The sequence below is a fragment of the Macaca fascicularis genome, chromosome 7 (assembly GCF_037993035.2).
Source record: "Macaca fascicularis isolate 582-1 chromosome 7, T2T-MFA8v1.1".
Lineage (NCBI taxonomy): Eukaryota > Metazoa > Chordata > Mammalia > Primates > Cercopithecidae > Macaca > Macaca fascicularis.
The window spans coordinates 13,371,301-13,394,523 of record NC_088381.1 but is presented as its reverse complement, the minus strand read 5'-3'; the positions used below and the strand labels follow the sequence as shown (position 1 = coordinate 13,394,523).

The 23,223-nt window shown below is 36.6% G+C and overlaps 1 long non-coding RNA gene and 1 other non-coding gene across 6 annotated transcripts in view; one reads left to right on the top strand and one right to left on the bottom strand.

Annotated features, from left to right (window-relative positions):
• Positions 1-23,223, top strand: part of LOC102117062 (uncharacterized) — a 50,097-nt gene that overhangs the window by 15,633 nt on the left and 11,241 nt on the right. For 4 of the 5 annotated variants that reach the window (XR_012414764.1, XR_012414765.1, XR_010588017.2 and 1 more), the window contains 2 exons: positions 3,945-4,048; positions 4,648-4,765. This is a non-coding gene — a long non-coding RNA (uncharacterized lncRNA). Of the gene's footprint in view, positions 1-3,944; positions 4,049-4,647; positions 4,766-6,989; positions 7,035-23,223 lie in introns of all 5 variants that reach the window. The other variant, XR_010588015.2, reaches the window with a different exon arrangement.
• LOC123575037 (small nucleolar RNA U3) lies at positions 12,739-12,958 on the bottom strand. Its single transcript, XR_006700206.2, has one exon. It is a non-coding gene; the product is annotated as a small nucleolar RNA U3 (small nucleolar RNA).

Sequence of the window (23,223 nt, the reverse complement as noted above, 5' to 3'; positions counted from 1 at the left end):
AATATGCAAATCATTTTACTTTTAGAAACTTAGACTTCTTTGTAGAGCATTAAATTTTATGCTATATTAAGTAGAGGCAATGCTGTTTTGTACATAAAAACTATCTTTGGATTATTTACCTTTTCTTTCCGAAATTGTTGTCGTTTCAACTCCATCTTTAGGGACAGACAAATGATCAACTGAGTGGTATCATTAATAGAAGCACCAGTTTTAGAAGCTCTACTTCTGGAAGTAGAATAACAAGGAGGTGTAACCCAGAGTTTAAGATATCCACTGATAATGAGAGCATTTGAGTGATGGTAATTGGCAAGGAGAAAGACTTAAAGATCTATCTAGAGACCAACCCTTATACTCTAGGCATGCTGCCAGATAAAGACTAAAAACAGCACGTAAGATGGCAAGAAAAATACACTCTTTGGTTTCTTCATTGCCATAAAAGCCATTGAGAAGGGCTTAAAGAGATATGCCATTCCTAAATGGCAACATTAGACTTCTTGTTCTATGACTTGAGTGAAAAATTTTGCCATTAGGAAATGGGGAGAAGGAATGTCATCTTTAACAGAGGGTAGCTTTTTGGTCTATCTACTGATAGTCACCAAAAGGCACAGTAAGTAAGGTCACACAATGTCACCCACTTTGGTTCAATCCTGGTCTTGGAACTAGAACAGTAACTCAACAACACTTTGTCTTTCTTTTATGAAGACTCTTCAGCCTTGATGATAATGATTTAATTAGCAATGTGGGCTTGATTTTTGCACACCCACACAAGGTTTTGTATCACACAACAAACTTACAGAATGTAGCCACAGCTTCTTGCTCCAGGAAATGTCTATCAATTTAATTATTAAAACTAGTTTAATGTTGGTGCCTTGTAAGCAGGATCTTTAAGATGAAATGAGCCAATCCACATTCCATTATTTCACTGACATTTAACATAATCCTTGCAGCTGCCAAGCTATGCCTCCCAAATCTAAGACAATGAGTAAATGTTATCAGTTGAATCGGTGACTAAATGAACTAAAATGGTTGCTTGACTAAACCAACAAGTCACTGGATACATCGTGAACACACTGAAGGAAATTGGAAGAAATGGAATTCTGGCTCCTGGGTCCCTAAAAATTGCTGAGTGTGTTTCCTTTTTTGTAAAATAGGTATATGCATATTTTGCCTAGATGTGTTACAGTAAAGATTAAAAATAATTCAAGCAAAGTATCTAGCATATAGCAGACAATACATGGTTGCTGTAATTTATTATGATTATTTATTAAAAGTTCAAGTTGCTTTGAAGAAATTAAGCAATTAGTTACTGGTCTATCTGGATCTTAGAAAACTCTAACTAGTACATTCAATCAACTTAAGATAATAGCAAGAGGAAGTTTAAAGTTAGATTAATTCAAGTTGCTAAGCAGCTTAAATAGCAAGCTCACCATTTATTCTAGTTTACTTTTTATCTGACCTCATTTTTAGTTTGAGCTGTTTTATGAAATATTTTTTAGTAAATGGCTGATCTTGCTGGTATTCTGCTGTAGTAAAAACTGAGTAAGATATTAACAGTGATTGTTTGAAGAGGGAGGAAGCTTTTGTTTCTAGTTCAACATTTTATGAAATGGATTGCAAATCCAGGCAGTAATCTCAAACACTGGAATCCCCTATACATTAAGAATCCTGGCAGTCTAAAGATTGTAAGCAAAAAGGCAATAAATATGTCAAAAGAAACTTTATAAATGGGTTTTTGCGAGCCAAGAAAACTGCCAAATAACATGTAGGGTATAGATGTACTAATGCATTTGTCTTTCTGACCTTCCGATCTTGATTCGTTTTTTGATGCCATCGGCATCTCTAAGGTTACAATTTGGTGGAGATTCTGGATTGCAGTTGTGCTGTCAAAGGGTCATTCTTCCTGGTAATGAGGTAACTAGTGGTCCCTGGGAGAAAGGAGAAAACAATCAGGTCTTGAAAGCTGAAACATACTGAAGTCGAGAGTAGGTTCTTGGCAGAGGCCCAACTCCTCTTTCTCAGAGCGTTTGTCATCATTGCAACAAAGAAGAAAATGGTGGGGTTTGCATAGACAGCCATAAAGTGGGGACCTAAATAACAAAGAAACACAGACACCCAAATCCCATGAACTGGAATGTACTTGGAGGCTATTTTTGAGAGCACTTTGTTTTTTTCATTTACCATATTGTTGAGTCACATGTTAAGGATGTGGGTCGCATTAAAGAGAAGCATGCTGCTTATTTTGAAGCAAATTATTATCAAATGACTATGCTTCAAAACACTTCTTAATTTCAACTTTAAGTGAAGTCATTTGACTTTGGAACATATGCCTTTGCTAAATTGTTGCCAAAAAAAGACAACTTAATTTTTGCATTCATTGCTTGCAAAACTGTTGATTCAAGATGTGATAGAAAGGTACGACTTTATTTACTCATTATCGCTAGTGAGACTCACTTCATAAAGCCAAAGGTAAACTTGAATACTTGTCACATTTAGTCCAAATGAAGATTGTGACTAGCCTGTGAATCATATTTTTAATTTAAAGCTAAATAAAAATAGTAACAATGGCAAATAATTAAAAAATAGAGAATATATGTTAATGTGTATAGTGCTATATATATTAGATTCTATAAGATATCTGAAAAATAATATTTGAGTAGAACATATCTCTAGCCATGTGCAACTCAATTTCATGGACCTTACAGGCACTAATTTTTCATCTACATATGTTCTCTAAACTAGACTTCGGGCTTTATGGCACAGTTTCTGCATTAACTTTTTTTCCTATCTTGAAGGTAAAGATTGGATTATTTTTACAACATTTTATTTTATTATTTTTCTCAATGGCTAATATATCGACATGGTAAGAAACTCAAACAATACAAAAAGATATACAATGAGGATAAGCCTTCCATTCCCAGCACCCAGTACATTTCCTCTCCCTGACAGTTATTTACTTATGTTTTGAGACGGAGTCTCGCTCTGTCGCCCAGGCTGGAGTGCGGTGGCGCAATCTCTGGCTCACTGCAAGCTCTGCCTCCCGGGTTCACGCCATTCTCCCGCCTCAGCCTCCGGAGTAGCTGGGACTACAGGCGCCGCCACCTCGCCCGGCTAGTTTTTTGTATTTTTAGTAGAGACGGGGTTTCACTGTGTTAGCCAGGATGGTCTGGATCTCCTGACCTCGTGATCCGCCCGTCTCGGCCTCCCAAAGTGCTGGGATTACAGGTGTGAATCACCGCACCCGGCCTTCCCGACAGTTATTCTTAGCATTTTCAATATACCATTCTAAATGTATTATCTGAATATTTAAGTGTCTATTTCTATATATCCACCATTCTTTTTCTTTTTTCTCTTTTCTTTTTTCTTTTTTTCTTTTTTTTTAGATAGGCTCTTGCTCTGTTTCCCAGGATGGAGTGCAGTGGCATGATCACTCCTCACTCCTCTGGAGTAGCTGGGATGATGGGCCACCACATCCAGCTAATTTTTTTTTTTTTTTTTTTTTTTGGTAGAGACAGGGTGTCCCTGTGTTGTCCAGGCTGGTCTCAGTCCTCCACCTTGGCACCCCAAAATGCTGGGATTACCAGCATGAGCCACCACACTTGGTCATTCTTTTTCATATTAATATAGTAGCATAGTTGGGTCATAATGGGAAGCAGAAAGAACACTCAAACTTGGAAAATCGGAGAACAGTTTACAAATAAAGAAATTATCAGCAAACTTACGAGTTATTATGTAGGGGAACCACAAGGAGACAGTTTAGTAACCCACACTAGTATCAGTGGAGCTGTCACATCTACAGGCTCAAAGAAATGGGGGATGTGATGGTTATTGTAACGTGAACTTGGGAGGAAGAAATCATGTAGGAGAGGAGTAGTGATACAGTTCACCTAAGGTCGAAAGGGAATGAATGCTCTGACCCCATGCTCCTCTCCTCTGGTGCCATGCAGGTTTCCCACTGGCCAAATCCAACCAGCAGCCATGGGACCCAGAAGCTCAGTGATAGAGTCCATATAGGTTGGTCTCCACCAGCAAAGAATAGAGCAGAGAAAGGGTAAGTGACTGGAAGACATCTGCCATACACGCTTCTGCTCCATGCTTTTTGCAGTTAAGGATATATGTTGGAGAGCCTTCCATCCATCAGTACCTATAGATCTCTATCCATTCTTTTGAAAGAGGTAATCTATTTCATTGTGGATAAAACATAATTTATTGAACTGGTCTTCTATTGCTAAACATTTAGATTGACCTTTTGTCTTTTATGAATAAAAACACTGTAATAAATATGCTCGTATATGTGTCTTCATGCATATATGTTCTGTATCTTTTATATACATTCCTAAAATGGAACTGCTTCTTATTAATTTAGGTCAAAATGGAATTTTAGTGCTTATTTATCTCAACAGGAAAAAATGAAATTACTCTTATATTTGGGCATAAATTTGTCAAAGACTGGTTATAAGTGCTATTGCCCCAAATCCAAATTATTTATTGCTTGAATATCTAAATTCTTTTTTATTTTTACAATGGTACAATAGTGTAGAAGTTACAAAAACAACATGTACTCAGGAGTTAGTGAGCCTATGCTGGAATGCTGGCACTGATGCATGACTGTGGGCAAATTTTATAACTTCTTCTTTTTTTTTGAGACAGAGTTTCGCCCTTGTCGCCCAGGCTGGAGTGCAATGGCACAATGTCAGCTCACCAAACCTCTGCCTTCCGGGTTCAAGTGATTCTCCCGCCTCAGCCTCCCAAGTAGCTGGGATTACAGGTGTGTGCCACCATGCCCAACTAATTTTTGTATTTTTAGTAGAGATGGGGTTTCAACATCTTGACCAGGCTGGTCTCGAACTCCTGACCTCAGGTGATCCACCTGCCTTGGCCTCCCAAAGTGCTGGGCTTACCGGCATGAGCCACCGTGCCCAGCCTTATGACTTCTTTATGTTTCACTTTCCTTATCTGTAAAACGGGTATACCAGCAATAATAGTAGCTACCTTGAAGGGCTTCGGAGGGGCTCAAATGAACTGATGTATGTAGATTGCTGAGACTAGTATCTAGCACTATGTAAAAGCTTTGCTGTTATTATTGTGCAATAATTATCCTTTAACAGCTGCCTCTTCTTGCCACCACTTTTATAAAGACTTCTGTTTGTCCCTTGTATACATCTTTCAAATATCTACTTTTCAGATCTTCTCACTTTTTCTATGCAACTGCTTACTTTACACCTTTCAGTATTTTTTCACTTATTTCTCCAAACAACCTCTTTAAACTTGCCCTAACCTACCATGATATACCAATAGTATATCAGAACTTTCTCATATGTTGTTTTTATTGATATATGTTTATTCATATATATGATGCTATAATATATATTGATGCACAGAACATGAGAACAACTACTCTGGTTAGTGGCTTTGTGTTTACTCTGGATCACACCAATGGCTAACTCAGTTGTTCTCTGCAATAGTAACAAACAATGCTTGTTTAAACAACATACCTTCCAAAGGCCTTAGGTTTTGTTTGTTTGTTCATTTGTTTTGTTTTTACTAACATATTTGAGACTTAACAGCATCTGCTAATTTATCTAAACTTCCCTTCAAATTATTGTACTTTCAGCCTTCACCATAACTTCAGGTAATGATTATATAAAATTATCCTTTCCTCTTATTTATCTCCAAACTAAGTTTTCCAAACTTTAAGGGGTAGTTCCTAATTCTGGAATTGCAATTTTCATTAAAAAGTTATTTTCTCTACCAAGACTGCATGATTTCACAAACTAATATCATTTACTCTTTCCAAACAATCATTTCCAGATTTATCCTAATAATGGGACAGAATAAAATTCAAATGGGCATAGAAAATGTAGTTTTCTTATTTTTGTTCTCATCATGCTAACTTGAAGCCCATTCTGGTTTCTCTCTTAATCTGATCCAATAATTTAAAAGTATCATTAGATAGTCCTTGATATCCAGGGGAAAAAATACTTATCTCTCAGAAATGTTGGTCTCCCACCCTTCTGACCTTCTCGTCTCCAACATGACATCTCAGGAAACTTTTGAATTCTTGTAGGAGGGGTAGAGCATAAGCCTTTTTATTTCATTGTCATTTGTCCATCTAGGCTGCCACTCACTATGTTGGCTTCTGGTGGCTGAAGTCTACAGCTGGTATAATACATAGGATGGGGTCTCTCTGATTTATTGGCGTCCAGTGGTGCATTCTGACCTGCACGTCCTTCCCTCAGCTCTTGCTGACTCCTCAGGCACTGCCACTGCCAGAGGCTCTGTCCAGTCAGCCTCTAGGCCAGATGGTCGGCTTTTGCCATGGAGTCACACCATCCTGTTCAGAATGGACCTTGGAAGGTCCACTGTATTCATGCCACTTAGGAACTGAGAGGGACTTGGAAGGTGAAATAAATCATCTGGCTGCCAGCTACACCATTTTGGCTTGTTAAGTATCTCATGTTGGCATAGCTCCATTCTCCTTCCAGTATTTTCTTCAATTCATCTGTATATATACCAAAAGACAACTTTCTCTGAAGGGTCACCTCCAAGTTGGGGGATGAAGTATGGAGAAGGAGACCATTGAGGTATTTTCCTTCCCCTTCTCCACTCTTTCCATCTTCCTAATTTCTTCCATAATACTCTGGGTCTAAAAGAAGTAGATTGCTCCCTCTTACTGTGTCATATCTTTCTTCTACCTAAGCCTAAAAGGCAGAAGAAATATTCTCTGGGAGAAACAGGGAAAATAACTTGAGCAGGTGCTCTAGGTTTGGTTCTTGAAAAAAATAAGAGAAAAAAGAATAATTTAGACATTCCTCTCTCAAGCAAATGACTTCTTATGACCATATAAGACTATTTTATGGAAATTTTCAAATTGATATTTTATTAATACAAAACAACAATTAAAATGTCAGGATCTGTTCATTTTGGATACTTTTGTAATTATCCTAATTCTCTTTTACAACCACCTGACCTCTTGCCTTCTTCCTTACTAGGGGTTTCCTTGGGTCAATCAGAAAGGAGGTCATGAACTCAGAAAGGTAAAAGAAAAAAGCAGACTATTTCAGAATATTACTTCCAATACACTTACCTAATTAATTAATCTATTTGATAATACCTACATTCCTTATAGCAAATTAAGTAGAGTCTACTCTTAGATCTTCACATATTATCATTCTGTGACACTCCCACTGAATCTTTCTCAAGTTTCAACATATCTTTCTTACCAAGGTACAATGACTGCACTGCAAAAAAGTGTTCCCGGGTCAGATGAATTATGACATCGCACTGTGGTTCAGAGAAAGGATAATGTCTTACTTTTTCCTGATAATACTTATTATTGTGCAGATCTCATTTTCTGTGGTTCCCTATTACTGATAACTGATGCTGAGCATATGAGAGCTCAAAGCTGATTAAGGTACTTATCAGTGGGAATTCCACTGACTGCAACAGGTGGCTGTGGTGAGATGCTGGGAGAGAGGAAAGATAGAGGCAGGCATTAGTTTCCTCATTTACTCTGAACCTGTCATCAAATTATATTAGGTTAAGAAGCTAGAAAATGGTTAGCAACAGTTGATGAAATCAACTTTTCCTTGTATTGACTCTAATGGAAACAAGTTGTAGAACCAACATCATGACAGGAATGTCAGAAATATAAAGAAGAAAAAAATATTACGTCTTCACGTTAACAAGTGAACATTTTTATTTTTTATTTTCCCATTCCTATTCATATTTATTATATCATTTGTAATAGATAAAATCTTACTGAGGGTAACACTCTCAACATGAGATGGATTTCTCATAATGTATTTATGCTCTAATTAAAGACAATTTGACCTTGTAAGATTAAAAAAACTTTTTGCCCTCAGAAGGTCAAGGCTGCAGGGGGCCGTGATTGCAACACTGCAATCCAGTCTGGGCAGCAGAGCCAGAATCTGTCTTAAAAAAAAAAAAAAAGATTGGGAAAACCTTTAAGACTAACACATCAGGACTCCGACTAGTGTTAAAAAAAAAATGATGCTTTTTTCTTATGAAGAACTTACCACTGTAACTGGTCTTACTGTTAAAATAGCCTAATTAGTTGACGGGGGGATACTAATTTACCATGACAAATATACAAATTTCCTGGTGTTGCTTTTTAAATAAACAGAATCAAATTATTTTTGTCTTAAAAAATACCCATGAGATTATTTCTTGTGATGGAGTATAAATGTCTTTAAGCTTTTGTCATTTAGTTATCACATCATTTTTAGTCTTTCCCAACAGCCTTCAAAGATAATTATCATTCTTGAAGATTCTACTGGCTATATTTGACCCTTTGCTCTTTGAATTTTTGGCTTATTTGAGGGCTAGCTGACATTTTTATGTGTATCTATGAGCATAATATATTTTTGCCTATCTATGAGCATAATATATTTTTAAATTTATTTAGGTCTTCCTCGTATATGTCCTCAATAATAAATTATAATTTTCTCCATAAGAGTTTGCATGTTTGAATAATTTACAGTTTCTTTATATTTCTGTTGCTATAAAATTTGTAATGTTTGTAAATTTTAAATCAACATTGTTGGAGTATAATTTTTATATGATAAAATTATATGTGTACATTTTGATGAGTTTTGACAAAGGTATATACAAATATAATCACAATTCTAATCAAGGCATATAAAACAATTCTTTCATGCTTATTTGTAAGCAGTCCCAATCTCCACCCCAGCCACAGAAAAACACTGGTCTTCTTTTTGCCATTTTTGGGATCTCCAATTACTCATATGTTAGACCACTTACATTTGTCTCACAGGTTATTGAAGTTCTGTTTAAATTTTTCAACTTTTTTTACTGTGTGCTTTAGTTTCAATAATTTATTTTCTACTTTTTCAAGCTTACCAATGTTTTCTTCTAAAGTGTATAATCGGTTATTAAGTTCATCTAGTGAATTTCTCAATTCAGAAATTGCATTTTTCAGTCCTAGAAATTTCTACTTTAAAAATCTTTCATTGTCTCATTATGTTCATGTTTTCCTTTAAATCCTTGTACATATGTATAATGGCTGTTTTTAAGATCCTGTTTGCTAATGCCATCATCTCTGTCATTGCTGAGTTGTTTTTTATTGAATGGATGTTCTCTTGGCTTTGTGGCATATTTTTCTGTTTCTTTTTGTGTCTAGTTTTTTTTATGGGTTGCTAGATATTGTGAGTGTTATACCATTGAACATCTGAATTTGTATGTTTTTCTTTAAAGAATAGTGTGTTTATTTTTGTAGGTCATTAGTTACTTGTAGACCAGCTTGATCATCTTGAGTTTTGCTTTTTAGCTTTGTTAGGGTAGGTCTGGAGTATCCCTTAATCTAAGGCCAATTTAGCCCTACTGTTAAGGTCATTCAGTAGAGTCTTCTGCAGACTCTACTGAATGACCTAGGTGTTTAAAAAGTTCTCTCCACTGTGACTAACCAAAACTCAGTGGTCTCCCAGCCCTTTGTGGACTCTGTGAATTGTTCAGCTTACAACTCCCTTGCAGTTGTTCTTTGCCTAGCCTCATGAATTATCATCCTGTGTAAATAAACAAAGTGGTATATAGTGAAAGAGTCAAGAAGACTTTTATGCAGATTTCTGGAACTTTATTCTGTTAATATGGTGAAACATATTGATCAGTTTTCAAAAGTTAAATCATCCTTACAATTTTGGGGATAGACTCAAGTTGTTCATAGTGTCTTTTTTCCTCCCTTGCATTTAGTATGCTAAAATTTTATTTAAAAATTTTCCATCTATGTTAATCAGTAAAACAGGCCCATAATTTCCCTTCTCATACTCTTCTAATCTAGTTTTGGTACTAAAATGTTATTAGACTCTAAAATAAGTTGAAGAACTACTGTTCTGCATAATAATTGAAGTGTGTTTTTCTTTGGTAGAATTTTGCCTGGACCTGTTTTTTTGCATAAGCAAATTTTAAATAGCTGGTTCAATTTCTTTAATTTTCAAATTTATGACTTCTTCATATTCCTTTGAATAAAGACATAACATATGTAAGGAAAGAGCATCAAGCTTAAGTGTACATCTCGATGTATTTTTACATATATTATACATTACTATAATACATTATATAGACAGATACATAGATACAGAGAGCCATCTACCAAACAGATAAACACTTAGAACATTTCTACTACTCAGAAGGTTCCTTAGCATAATATCCTGAAGGTTTATCCATGGTGTCACATGTTGCAAAATTTACTTCTTTTTTAAGGCAGGATAATATTCCATTATATGCATATACCATATTTTCTTTATCTGTTTATCTGCTGATGGACATTTAGGTTGTTTCTGTATCTTGGCTATTATGAATAATGCTTCAATGAACAAGTGAGTGCAGATATCTCTTTGAGATCCTCATTTCAATTCTTTTAGATATATAACCAGAAATGAGATTGTTTGATCATATGGAAGATATATTTTTAATCTTTTGAGGAAATTCCATACTGTTTTCCTTAGCAGCTGTGCCATTTTGCATTCCCACATTATGCTAAGTGAAATAAGCCAGTCACAGAAGGATACATGCTGCGTTGAGTCCAGTTACATGAGGTATCTAAAATAGTAAAATTTATAGAATCGAAGAGTAGAATGGTGTTGCCAGGGTGTAGGGGGAGAGGAGAAGGAGGTGGAGTTGCTAATCAATGGACTGAGAGTTTCAGTTAAACAAGATGAGTAAGTTCTAGAGATCTGCTGTAAAGCATTGTATCTATAGCTAAAAGTAATAATACTGTATTGCACTCTTGAACATTTTAGAGGAAAGATCTCATGTTAAGTGGCCGTACCACAAAAAATGTGGAGTTATTTTTAAGGTTTTTTTTGTTTTGTTTTTTGTTTTTGCATCTTTCTCAATTAGTACCTTACCTCCTACTATTCTGAATTCTATCACTGTAGGTAGTTTTGTCTATTCCTAAAATTCTTATAAATGGAATCAAATAGTGTGTGTGTAAAGTGCTTAGCTTCTTTTGCTCAACATAACATTTGTGAGATTCGGCAGAATTCTGTGTACCGGTAATTCATTCTTTTTTATTGCCCTATAATATTCCATCATTTAAATATAACAAAGCTCATCCATTCTCCTGTTAATGGACATTTGAATTGTTTCCTGTTTGGAACTGTTATAAATAAAACTGCCACAAACATTCTTATACAAGCTTTATAGTGATAATATGCATTCATTTCTCTTAGGTAAATACTTAGGAATGGAATTGTTGGGCTAAATGTTAGGCATGTGTGCAGCTTTAATAACACACTGGTCCCCCTTTATCATAGAGAATATGTTCCAAGACCCCCAACAGATACCTGGAACCCCAGATAGTACTGAACTCTATATGTGCTATGTTTCTTCCCATACACTCCTATGAAAAAGTTTAATTCATAAATTAGGCATAGTAAGATATTAATAACAATACCTAATAATAAAACAGAACAATTATAACAATATACTATAATAAAAGTTATGTGAATATGGCCTCTGTCTCTGTTAAAATATCTTAATATTTTCAAACTGTGGCTGAGTATAGAGAGCTGAAAATGTGGAAAGCAAAACCATGAGTAGGGAACTATGGTCTTGCCAAAGAGTTTTCCAAAATCATTGTAACAATTACACTCATGCCAGCAATACATGAGGGGAAGAATTCTTCCACAACCTTGCCCACCCTTGTAATGTCACTCTTTTTAATGTTAGTCATTCTTGTGGGTATGTACTAGTATTAATATACTACTTTGGTTTTACTTTGCATTTCCCTGATTTGGAATGATGCTGTGTACCTCTATGTACTCTTAGTATTTATTTGAATATTTATTCTTTGAAGTGTTTCTTCATGTATAGGATTTTGTTATTGTTATCAAGTTCAAACTAATAATCAGAGAACATGGGTCTTTTTGGTTTTTGTTTTTGAGTTTTTGTTGCTTATGTTTTGATATGTATACTAAGGAAGGAGACCACTATTACTCCTGCTGCCCTCCTCCCCCCGACCTGGCCTAGTTCACAGACAGGAGGAAAGGGAGAAGGCAAAAAATTAGAAAGAAACAAAAGTAAGATAAATAGCCAGACAACCTTGGCACCACCACCTGGCCCTAGGAGTTAAAAAAAGTAATAATAATAACATCAACCTCTGACCTAAACTACTTGTGTTATCTGTAAATTCCAGACACTGTATGAAAAAAAAAATTGTAAAATTTTTTATTCTGTTAGCTGATGCATGTAGCCCCCAGTCACGTTTCCCACGCTTGCTAGATTTATCACGATTCTTTCACGTGGACCCCTTAAAGTTGTAAACCTTCAAAAAGGCCAAGTATTTCTTTTTCGGGGAGCTGGGCTCTTTAGACGCGAGTCTGCCCACGCTCCCGGCAGAATAAAAAACCTCTTCCTTCTTTAATCCGGTGTCTGAGGAGTTTTGTCTGCGGCTCGTCCTGCTATAATACAAGTTTGCTTTACGACACTTTTTTTTTGGTTAGAAATGTGTGTTTGTAAAGCATATACTCTAATTGTTGGGTGGTTCACATCTTCTACATTTTACCTAATTTTTCTTTTCCTGAATTACTGAGAAAAATGTGTTAAAATCTTCCATCATGTTTATGGCCTTTTCAATTTCTTTTTGTAATTCTGTCGATTTTTTACTTTATATACTTTGAAGCTATTAAATCCATATGCATTTTAAATAGTTATACCTTCTTGGTGAATTTTTTTTTCTTTTCTTTTTTAACAAGAAAGGAAACCACTCAGACTGCATTCTTTCCCTCTTACTCTCCTGGAGGAAGAGAAGAACCATCATCAATGGTACATGGTGGTTGCAGTGAAGCAACAAGAGCCTGCTTCATGCTCAGGCGACAATGCTAAGACTCCTCCTCATGGCTTCCAGCGCTGTACATATTTAGAGAAACTTCCCTAGTAATGAACTGTATAGAACGATCATGATTCTTGAGAGTATCATCTTGAATTTTTCTTTTCTTTTGTTTTTGTGTTTTTGAGACGGACTCTCGCTCTGTAAGTGCAGTGGCGCGATCTGGGCTCACTGCAAGCTCCGCCTCCCGGGTTCACGCCATTCTCCTGCCTCAGCCTCCCCAGCAGCTGGGACTACAGGCGCCGCCACCTCGCCCGGCTAATTTTTTTGTATTTTTAGTAGAGACGGGGTTTCACTCTGTTAGCCAGGATGGTCTCGATCTCCTGACCTCGTGATCCGCCCTCCTCGGCCTTCCAAAGTGCTGGGATAACAGGCGTGAGCCATCGCGCCCGGCCCCTTGAATTTTTCTTTTTATCATTATTTGGCTTTCCTTTCCTTTCCTTTTTCCTTTCCTTTCCTTTCTTTCCCTTTGTTGTTTTTGAGACAGAGTCCCACTCTGTACCTGGGCTGGAGTGCAGTGGCACAATCCCCACTTACTGCAACCTCCACCTCCCAGGTTCCAGTGATCCTCCAGCCTCAGTCTCCCAAGTAGCTGGGATTACAGGCGCCCGCCACCACACCTGGCTAATTTTTTTGTATTTTTAGTAGAGATGGCATTTCACGATGTTGGCCAGGCTAGTCTCAAACTCCTGGCCTCAAGTGATCCTCCTGCCTCAGCCTCCCAAAATGCAGGGATTACAGGTGTAAGCCAGCGTGCCCAGCCTTGTTTGGTTCCTTTCTTATTCCCAATAATGCTTGATGTCTGGTGTCACTATAAATATATTGATTTTATTTTGGATAGTAGTAATATTTGCATGGTGTGATTTTTCATCTTGTACTCACATTTCTGTGCCCTTGTGTTTTAAGTGCACCACTTGTAAGCACCATATAGTTTGATTTTATTACTGTTTTAAAATTCAATCTTCCATTAAAAAAATCTGTCTATTTTCAATCTGTCCATTTTAAAAGTTAAACTTTTAGCTGGAGAGTTTAGTATAATTAGTGATGTATTTGGATTTTTTTTTTTTTTTTTTTTTTGGTCAGTTGAAATCCCAGAAGGAAATACATGGCATCATTTGTAAAAACAAACAAACAAACAAACACACACACACAAACAAAACAACAACCATAAAAACACTTACAAAGGTACAGTCTGGGTATAGGAACACTAAAAGGAAAGCAACCCAAAGCTCATAATTGCGGGCTTCATTTCCACCAAAAGTGCTGGGGGAATGAGAGAAAGAAGTAGTTACTGGGACCTAGAGTCAGAGAATGCTATGTGTAGAGTGACCTGACAAGAACTGAGACCTTTGATTAAGGAATCAGCCAGTCTGATGTAATCCCGCAGTGAGAAAGCTGGGGAAGTGAATACTCAACCTTGCTTTTCTTTTTTCTGATCTTCTACTCTTCAGAAACAAGAGAGCAAGGACGTCTCTGATTTTGTCCAGGGGAGTCAATCTCTCAGGCTACACAGCAGGGTAGAAAAGTATATGTAGATGGTGAATCTGGAAAGGCAAACAAAGATACCCAGTCCACATTTCTACTCTATTAATTTGTGTTTTCTATTTATTCTTTTAAAATGTTGCTTTATTTAGGTATGGTTGGCATGCAATAAACTGCACGTAAATAAAACATACATGACAAATTTAGACAAACATATATACTCTTGAAACCATCACCACAATCAAGATGATAAATATAACCATCACTCCCCCCAGATTCCTTATTTTCCTTGGTTAATCCCTCCCCATGGCTCCCAACCTCCAAGCCCACTGATCCACTTTTGGTCACAATAGTTAAGTGTGTAACTTCTAGAATTGCATATACATGAATTCATATTACATTTAGATAGTTTTGTCTAGCTTCTTTCAATTAGCATAATTATTTGAGATAATTTATGTTGTCATATGTGTCAATAGTTCGTTGCTTTTAATGGCTGAGTAGTATTCCTTTGTATGGATATACCACAAATTGTTTTTCTGTTTACCTGTTGATGGACATTTTGGTTGTTTTCAGCTGTTGGCTATTACAAATAAATCTATGAACATTTGCTTTCAAGTCTTTCTATGGACAGATCCTTTCAATTTTTTTTTTTAATCAAATACCTAGGAGTTGAGCTGGATCATATGGTAGTTGTATATTTAACTTTTAAGAAACTTCCAAGTTTTCTAACAGCAGTATATGAAAGTTTCAGTTCCTCCATGTCTTTGCCAACACTTGGTGTGGTCCATCTGTTTTATTTCAGCCATTTTGATAGTGGGCAAGGATATCTCATGTAGTTTTAATGTGAATTTCCTAAATGTCTAGTGCTGTTGTGCATCTTTTCATGTCCTTCCTTGTAATTTATATGTCTTCTTTGGTGAAGTACCTATCTAAATCTTTTGCCCATTTAAAAATGTGGTTTTTTTGTTTTCTTATTATTGAGATTGGAGAGTTCCTTATATATTATGGACACTTTTTAAAAAATCAGATATATGATTTGCAAAGACTTTCTTCTAAATTGCAGCATGTCTTTCTATTGTTTTAGCAGTGTCTTCCAAAGGGAAGAATTTCATATTTCCTATGAAATCCAATTTATCTGCTGGGTCTGGTGGCTCAAACCTGTAATCCTAGCACTTCTGGGAGGTTGAGGTGGATGGATTGAATGAGTCCAGTAGTTTGAGACCAGCCTGGGCAACATGGCAAAATCCCATCTTTACAAAAAATCAGCTGCACATGATGGCACATGCCTGTAGTCTCAGCTACTCAGGAGACTGAGGTGAGAGAATCACCTGAGCCAGGGAAGTCAAGGCTGCAGTGAGCTGTGATTGCACCAATGCACTCCAGCCTGTGTGATGAAGTGAGGGACCCTATCTCAAAAGAAAAGAAAATTTCAGTATATCAACTTATTCTTTTATACATGATGCTTTTGGTGTCACATATAAGAAATTGTTGCCTAACTCAAGGTTATAAAGTTTTTCTCTTATATTTTTCTCTAGAAATGCTATGGTGTTCGATTTTACATTTAGGTCTATGATCCATTTGAGTTAATTTTTCACATGGTACAGAGTATAAATTAACTTTCATTTTTTTTGAATAGAGATATTAAATTGTTCCTGCATCATTTGTTGAAAGACTATCTTCTCTCCAATAAATTGCTAGTCCACTTTTGTCAAAAATATGCAAGTCTGACCAGGCATGGTCTATTTCTGGACTGCAGTCTGTTCTGTTGATTTGTCCATCTTGATAGCAATACCATCAAGTCTTGAGTACTATAACTTTATGTGAAGTCTTAAAATCAGTTATTAGTCCTTTTGCTTCATTCTTTGTAAAAGTTGTTTTAGCTAGGCCTTGCTTTTAAAATTTGTTAGGTGGGAATAGCAGAATGCTCAGTTTAGTGCTAATTATTTCCCCACTAATGATAAAAGACCCTTCCAAGTAGTCTGTAAAATGCACCATTAATTTTGCATTTGCCAGTATGGCTGCTGGATATAGAAATTCTTTCTGGCCCCGTGTGAGCACCTGGTACTATTTCCGCTCATCGTTTCAGATTGTCCTTTTCCTGGCATCAGCTAGTTTTCTTATATATGTATTGATTCATATTTTGCTGAATACTTGAGGGTATCCTCTATGTTTATTTTACTTTAGGCAGTATTTCCTCCCCAGATTGATCAGGAAGACTACTAAATAATAAGTATTTTAGAGAGTATGTATAACACATGATTTAAAGCGAAAATAATGTAACTTTATCTCCACTGGATCACTTACAAAATGCTTCAGAAAATGGAGTTCTGATGCCGTTTTGGTCCTCAGGGCATATGGATAGATTCAACACAATGATTATTCAGTATCTTGAGTCAATCTGGTTAGTGACTAACAACTTTTTCTAATAGAATTCTTGATTCTCACTCTGGCCAATCCTGCCTTGTGTCCAGCCATAAAAAATCTGGTTAATGTCCTAATAATACTGGAGAGCTCCTTCTGTCTTTTTCTGACAAATTGCTTGGCACAATCAGAGCAGTTCCCTTTAGACTGGCAGCAAGAAATAGTGCTTTCTGTTCCTCCGTCTGATGGTTCATTTGGCTTATTATTTTAAATTGGGTATAATAAGCTCCCCAGGATGATTTTCCTTCAGCGTTGACTGGTCTTTGCATTGGCTGATTACACAAATTGACCATATTGCCACTTGTTTCTGGTTCTTGAGGCTAGAAACTTGATTTGGGATTCCATGATGGAAAGGAATATTGTGATCCTTCTGGCTTAAAAGAGACTTTATTTGCTTGACTGTTAGCCGAAAAGGGATCTAAACAAAGTTGCCAGAAATTTCCTTCTTTTCCTCATATTGCCTTTAGTGTTTATTATTCATTTTATTAAATCAATACTTTGATAATTAATGCCTGCTACATTCTTGATATTTTGTTTCTCCACTTGCTGAATTATGGGTTTGCTAATATAGTTTGCCTATTCGTTTTTTTTTTTTTTTTTTTAAGCTGAAGAACTTTAAGCAGGTGAGGTTCCTTTTGCAAAGCCTGATTGGCATGTGTCATTTAGTCTGAAATTTTGGGATTTATTCTGTATCATTTTGTGTAATATTAATTGATTTGAAGTTAATCGAAATTTCTTTAGTTTCTGAGAATCCACATTGAGCTTTAATGTAATAAAATAAAACATCTTAATTGTTTGCCTCGCTCATTCATATGTGTACATTTAACGTAAGTGTGAACTTCAAAGTTAAAGAATTGGGAGGGTTCCATTGAGGAGAGGGCATGAGGATGTATTTCCCTTCCTTCTATCTCTTTCCTAAGAAGACTGTTCCAATTAAGCATAATAGAAAACAATGTATAGAGCACAGACCTTTATTGCAGCAAATAACATAGAATAGGCATAGGAAGTCCCAACGATGTAAGCATCAGATATCTCTTGGATGTTTTCTTATCTGGCTTCCATCATGTTTATCACCTCTTACTGCTCTTAACTTCCGTAAGATAACTTCTACTGAGTAACAAAAGCCATCTCAAATCATTTAATCATCCAAGGGCCAGCAATTACTCTTATATCTAGCTATCTATGAATATGGTTATTAATAACTTCTGTAATCTAAACTCACTCATGAATGTAGTTTTTTAATTCTTGCAATAATGCCCCTTTAGAAATTAATTTTAGGGCATCCATTAGATAATTTCCCATTAAATGACTTATTACTTCAACACTCATCTGTCAGAGAGTATAATAGGAGTCACTTCTGATTTTACCTGAGATTCTTACTTCCCAAGGTAGCCAAAAACCAATCTTGGGGTGGGGAAAAAAGGAGTAAGGAGGCAAAATACCTGGACTCACTTTGAAACCTGGCTTTTATACATGGGGACCTCATTATCTAATTACTTCATTGAAGTTCTAAAGTTATTAGGCAGTCTAGGAAAAAGTCCATTACTGAATTAACCACTTATACAACTAATCCCCATCCAACTAGCTCTCCTGGCTTAGCAGAACATTTATATCAGCCTATTGTGTCAATGTCTTGGTTAGTCTCTCACTGACTATCAAATATTATAAAAAGCCAACAATGCGATATAATATGATACAAATTGACTGCAAAGAGAAATTATACATATTTCAAAAGTTGTAGAATTTTATGAAAGAAATGAAAGTAATGTTGGTGAACTGCATACATCACATTTTAAGCCACTATTTGACATACAGGGATCTGGCAGAGTTAATTTAACAATCAGAGAAGAGAGATCAAGAAGGAGGATGACTAAATAGAGAATGTGAATATCAAAGTCTTAGTAGGACCCTAGAAAAACCTAATTTAAAAAAACTTCAAATAGTTTCCAACTGATAGTCTTGTGTTGCAGAAGTGAAATGTGAAATGATGGGTGTATTATCCTGCCTTATAATTTTGTTGGGAAAATTACAACAAAAGTCAATATTTGATTTACTCTTCTTGATTCTGAGTACTGCATTTAATTATAAAATATATTTTGTTACTTATAAAATAAAATGCATTTGCTTCAATAATTTTTACTTTAATTTTTATAATTGTTCTCAGCAAATCCTTTTGAAATGTGTTTTTTATCAAATTACGGTTCCATTTTAAGTGAATTCACTCGGAGATGCCTTTTGCTGACACCAATTAACCCTGGGCAATGAGAACCTCTCAGGCAATGAAGTGATCCATTTTCTCCTTCTCTTTCACCCCTGCTAAATCAAAGTTTAGCCTAAAGCTGCTTCCTTCCATATTTTAAGTTCGGCCTAAAGGTTTTTTGTACATCATGAACTCTAACAAGTGAATGTGCAAACAGACCATAACCTGCACTTGTGCCAATCACTGAGTTTTGGACAATCAACTGCAGCCAACTGTTTGAACCATGTTCAAATAAGGCTAATGCCGAGCTGTAACCAATCCAGCTGTTTCTGTACCTCACTTCCGTTTTCTGTACCTCACTTTCCTTTTTCTGTCCGTAATCTTATTCCACCACATGGCTGTGCTGGAGTCTCTGAGCCTACCTTTGCTCAGAAGGCTGCCTGATTTGCGAATCGTTCATTGCTCCATTAAAATCATTTAAATTTAATTCAGCTGAAGTTTTTATTTTATCAACTCTCCTCCACTCCCCACTCCATTCCCCGTTTAGCTCCTTGCTTTCTCTACCTGTCCTTGCTGTTGTGTGGTTTTCTTCTTTCCTAGCTATCATCTCCTTTGGTGAGGCTCCAGCTCCTGGAAAACCAGAAGGGTAAGTGCATGTTGTCAGTCTCCTGAGATGTTTCTTGAATTGCTGACATCTTTGCAATTTCACGCTATTAGGAAATATGGAAAATACATTTTAGGTCTATATTCCTACCCTTATTCCTAACCATTTAAAACAAATAGTCATATTCTATGAGGGCTGGTTTACTTTTACTAAATCTTAGGAAGGAGAAAAATTGCTATAGTGATAATTAGCTAGCCCCTCCTTAAGGAGAAAATTGATGCAGAAAGTTCCAGAAGGAGAGAGTAAGAGGGTCAGGTCTTTAAAAATGTCACCTGATCCCCTTTGAGAATCAGTCTTGAGATTCGTACATGGTAAATGCTCAATAAATATTCACAGATTGGCTAACTGGCAAATAAGAAGCCAGTCCTAGGACCCAGTGTTTTCTCGTATTGTCAATTCTCTCTAGAGCAAAGTCATGAAAAAGCCTGGGGCACAGTGCACACTGCCTTTGTTGATTGGGGCTTAGATTATTTGCTAGATTGATTGGTGTTTCTTTTTCTTTCTTTCTTTCTTTTTTTTTTTTTTTTTGAGACGGAGTCTTGCTCTGTCGCCCAGGCTGGAGTGCAGTGGCCGGATCTCAGCTCACTGCAAGCTCCGCCTCCCGGGTTCACGCCATTCTCCTGCCTCAGCCTCCAGAGTACCTGGGACTACAGGGCCCACCACCTCGCCCGGCTAGTTTTTTTTTTTTGTATTTTTTTAGTAGAGACGGGGTTTCACCGGGTTAGCCAGGATGCTCTCGATCTCCTGACCTTGTGATCCGCCCGTCTCGGTCTCCTAAAGTGCTGGGATTACAGGCTTGAGCCACCGCGCCCGGCCTGATTGGTGTTTCTCAACCACACAGGGAGCTTTAAAAACTGATGACCAGGTTGCACCCCAGGCCATTAGGGAGGGAACCAGTGCTAGTACATATAAAATTCCCTTGATTATTTCAGTGTGTAGTCAAATTGGAAAACCATCTTCTTAGATAATGATATTTCTATGCACTTTCCTTATGGCTCTGAGGTGTCAAGTTTTCCTTTTAACTTTCTCCTCTTCTTTTAAAATTACTTTTACACCAAAGAGAAGGCATGATGATGTCCTTTTAACTTTCTGCAGCAAGCACCAGTGCAGGTAATTTGACACTGAGGGGGAGGCTCAAAATTGTCCTGGGAGTATGACGAGGCAAAGTGCTCATCCTGGTGCTGTAACTCATCTAATTTAGCACTGGGGTCAGGTTGAAGCCTCTCCCACCATGGGAAAGCCTTTTTCACATACACAGTTCTCAGGTGGACCTGCCTCCACTTCTCTTCCCTGTTACGACTCTGATTACCATGAATGCAGACAGCAGCTCTTTGAAAGGGTGCCAGGGCTTGGAGATTGACGGAGGAGACATCCCTCCTGCAGCTGTACTCTTTCTCCTTGGCTCCTTCTTGTGGCTGCTGTCAGGCTCACTTCTTGAGATGTTAAGAATGAAATATCGCTCTGGTTTTCTTCTCCCCAACCCTCACTTTTTTTGGGTGATATGCAGCACAAAACAGTCTAGAAATATTCTTCCTATGCCAAACCACGGTCAAGTGTGAACCTAGAAAACACATGAAGCAGACAAAATTCCTGCCCTGGCAAGAAGCCTACATTTTAAACTGCACATTGAAAAAAGCATTCACTAGGATGTAATGTAAACATTGACTTACAAGCTTTGGTGTGCTCCGTGTTTGTGTTGTATAAGTAGCTTGTTGAAAGTGAAGGGGAAAGAGATTTATAATCTTACGTATACAAGTCAGGCAATGTTCTGTGGGGGAAGAGGGATTTTTAGGAGCTCTTTAAGTGAGGATAATGTGAGTATTTGGTCTTAATAAGCAGTGAAATGAAAAAAGAGGGTAACATTTAAAGAAAGATTCAGTTACTCAGGAAAGCCAAGTTAATGTATTAAATAATGGTATAGAGGTATCAACTATGTTTTATGTTACTACTAAGCAAAAGACAGTTGCAAATTCTTCTATATCCATTCATTTAAAATAATATTTTTGACATAATAAACACAGCTAACATTTATTGTGTGTTTAGCATGTATAAAACACATTTATTCTTCAGGAAAATTCTATGTGCTAAGCTACTATACCCACTTTACAGATGAGGCATTGAGAAGTTCTGTAACTTGCCAAAGGTCACACAGGTAGTAAGTGGCAAAGTCAGAATCTCGACTTACAGTCCAGCTCTGGATGCTCGGTGCATTAAGTTGACTTTGATTGTTCTGTGTTATTTTTTGTTTAGTATAACTGCTGATATTGCTTATTCTACTTTCTTGCAACTGAAATAAAATCTTGTGAGTCGAGTCACTTAATTCCACTGGGTTCATTTGAGATGAATGATAATTACTAGTGGCATCTAGTGATGTTTATTCTGTTGATCTGATATAATAAATGGAGAATTTCTGGCAAAACATTGGAGTATCAATTAATTGATTTATTCACAAGTATTCATTTTCCTGAAGTGAAAATTAGATTTTGTTCTTTAATAACTATTTTTTCTTTGACAAAAATAGGAGAAATAACTAGTAGGTAATTATAATTTATTTAATTTCTATAATAGCTAACTCAAACCCATTTGGAAATGATAAAGAGAGGAAATTTTACGTGGATAGTAGGAAGACTACAATAGCTTGAGGAAATGTAGGAAAAGTTATGCAAATGGATGTAGATACTAGTGAAAAGCTCCGTAAAACATGTAGCAAATGTAGGTAGACTTTCCTATAATCAGTTCAATAGGCATTCAGCACTGGTTGTATGTCATAGTTACAATTGAGGACAGTATCTTAGAAATTCAGAATTTAAAGATCTATAGCAAGCAGTAGAATGCCTGGTCCTTAGTAGGCACAGGTTGAATATCTGTTGAATGGTTATTACAGAATAAATTAAAATCATTGCCACAAGACAGAAGGACACAGGCTCAAACTTCTCTTTTTGTAAAACAATTTTTACTTGCATATTTTCTACCCAAAATATATGTGGCAGATATCACTAGTGAATATTAATTAAGTGGGTCACATTCAGCTACTCAACATTTCAGATAAAAGATCGTCTTGAAAGAAGATGGTAACCACAATTTCTTCTAATGTCCTCGGGCACTATAATCAACTACCTTCTGAGTTGCCAATCCTGGTGTAAGTGTTGTTTGCCTTTTCTAGGTCATCTTCTTTTTTAACTTGATTTTTGTTCTTTAATTGTCTAAAATATATCACCCACTTTCAACCTCACGAAAGAGCACATAGGTGCGTGGGGCATTTTACCAAATCACCTAATATCAGTGCTTTTTCTTTTTAATTATCTACTTTTTAGAAGAGATAAGTAATAGTACCAAAATACCATTTCTCCTTTTCTTTCTTTTCAAAATGGCCAACATGAAGGAAGTTGAGAGTCTTTGGTCACTCCTTCCGGACACACACAGACACCAGCATCCAGCCTCCTTTTTAACTCAGCATATTCCATTTTCCATGTGATGCTTTGAATCCATGCTATCCCTTCTGCTCTTTCTATTCAACCTGATATTGAGACTGGCCCAAGCAGAAGCAAAACCAAACCAAACCAAACAAACAAAATCAGGTTGGCTGTCCAG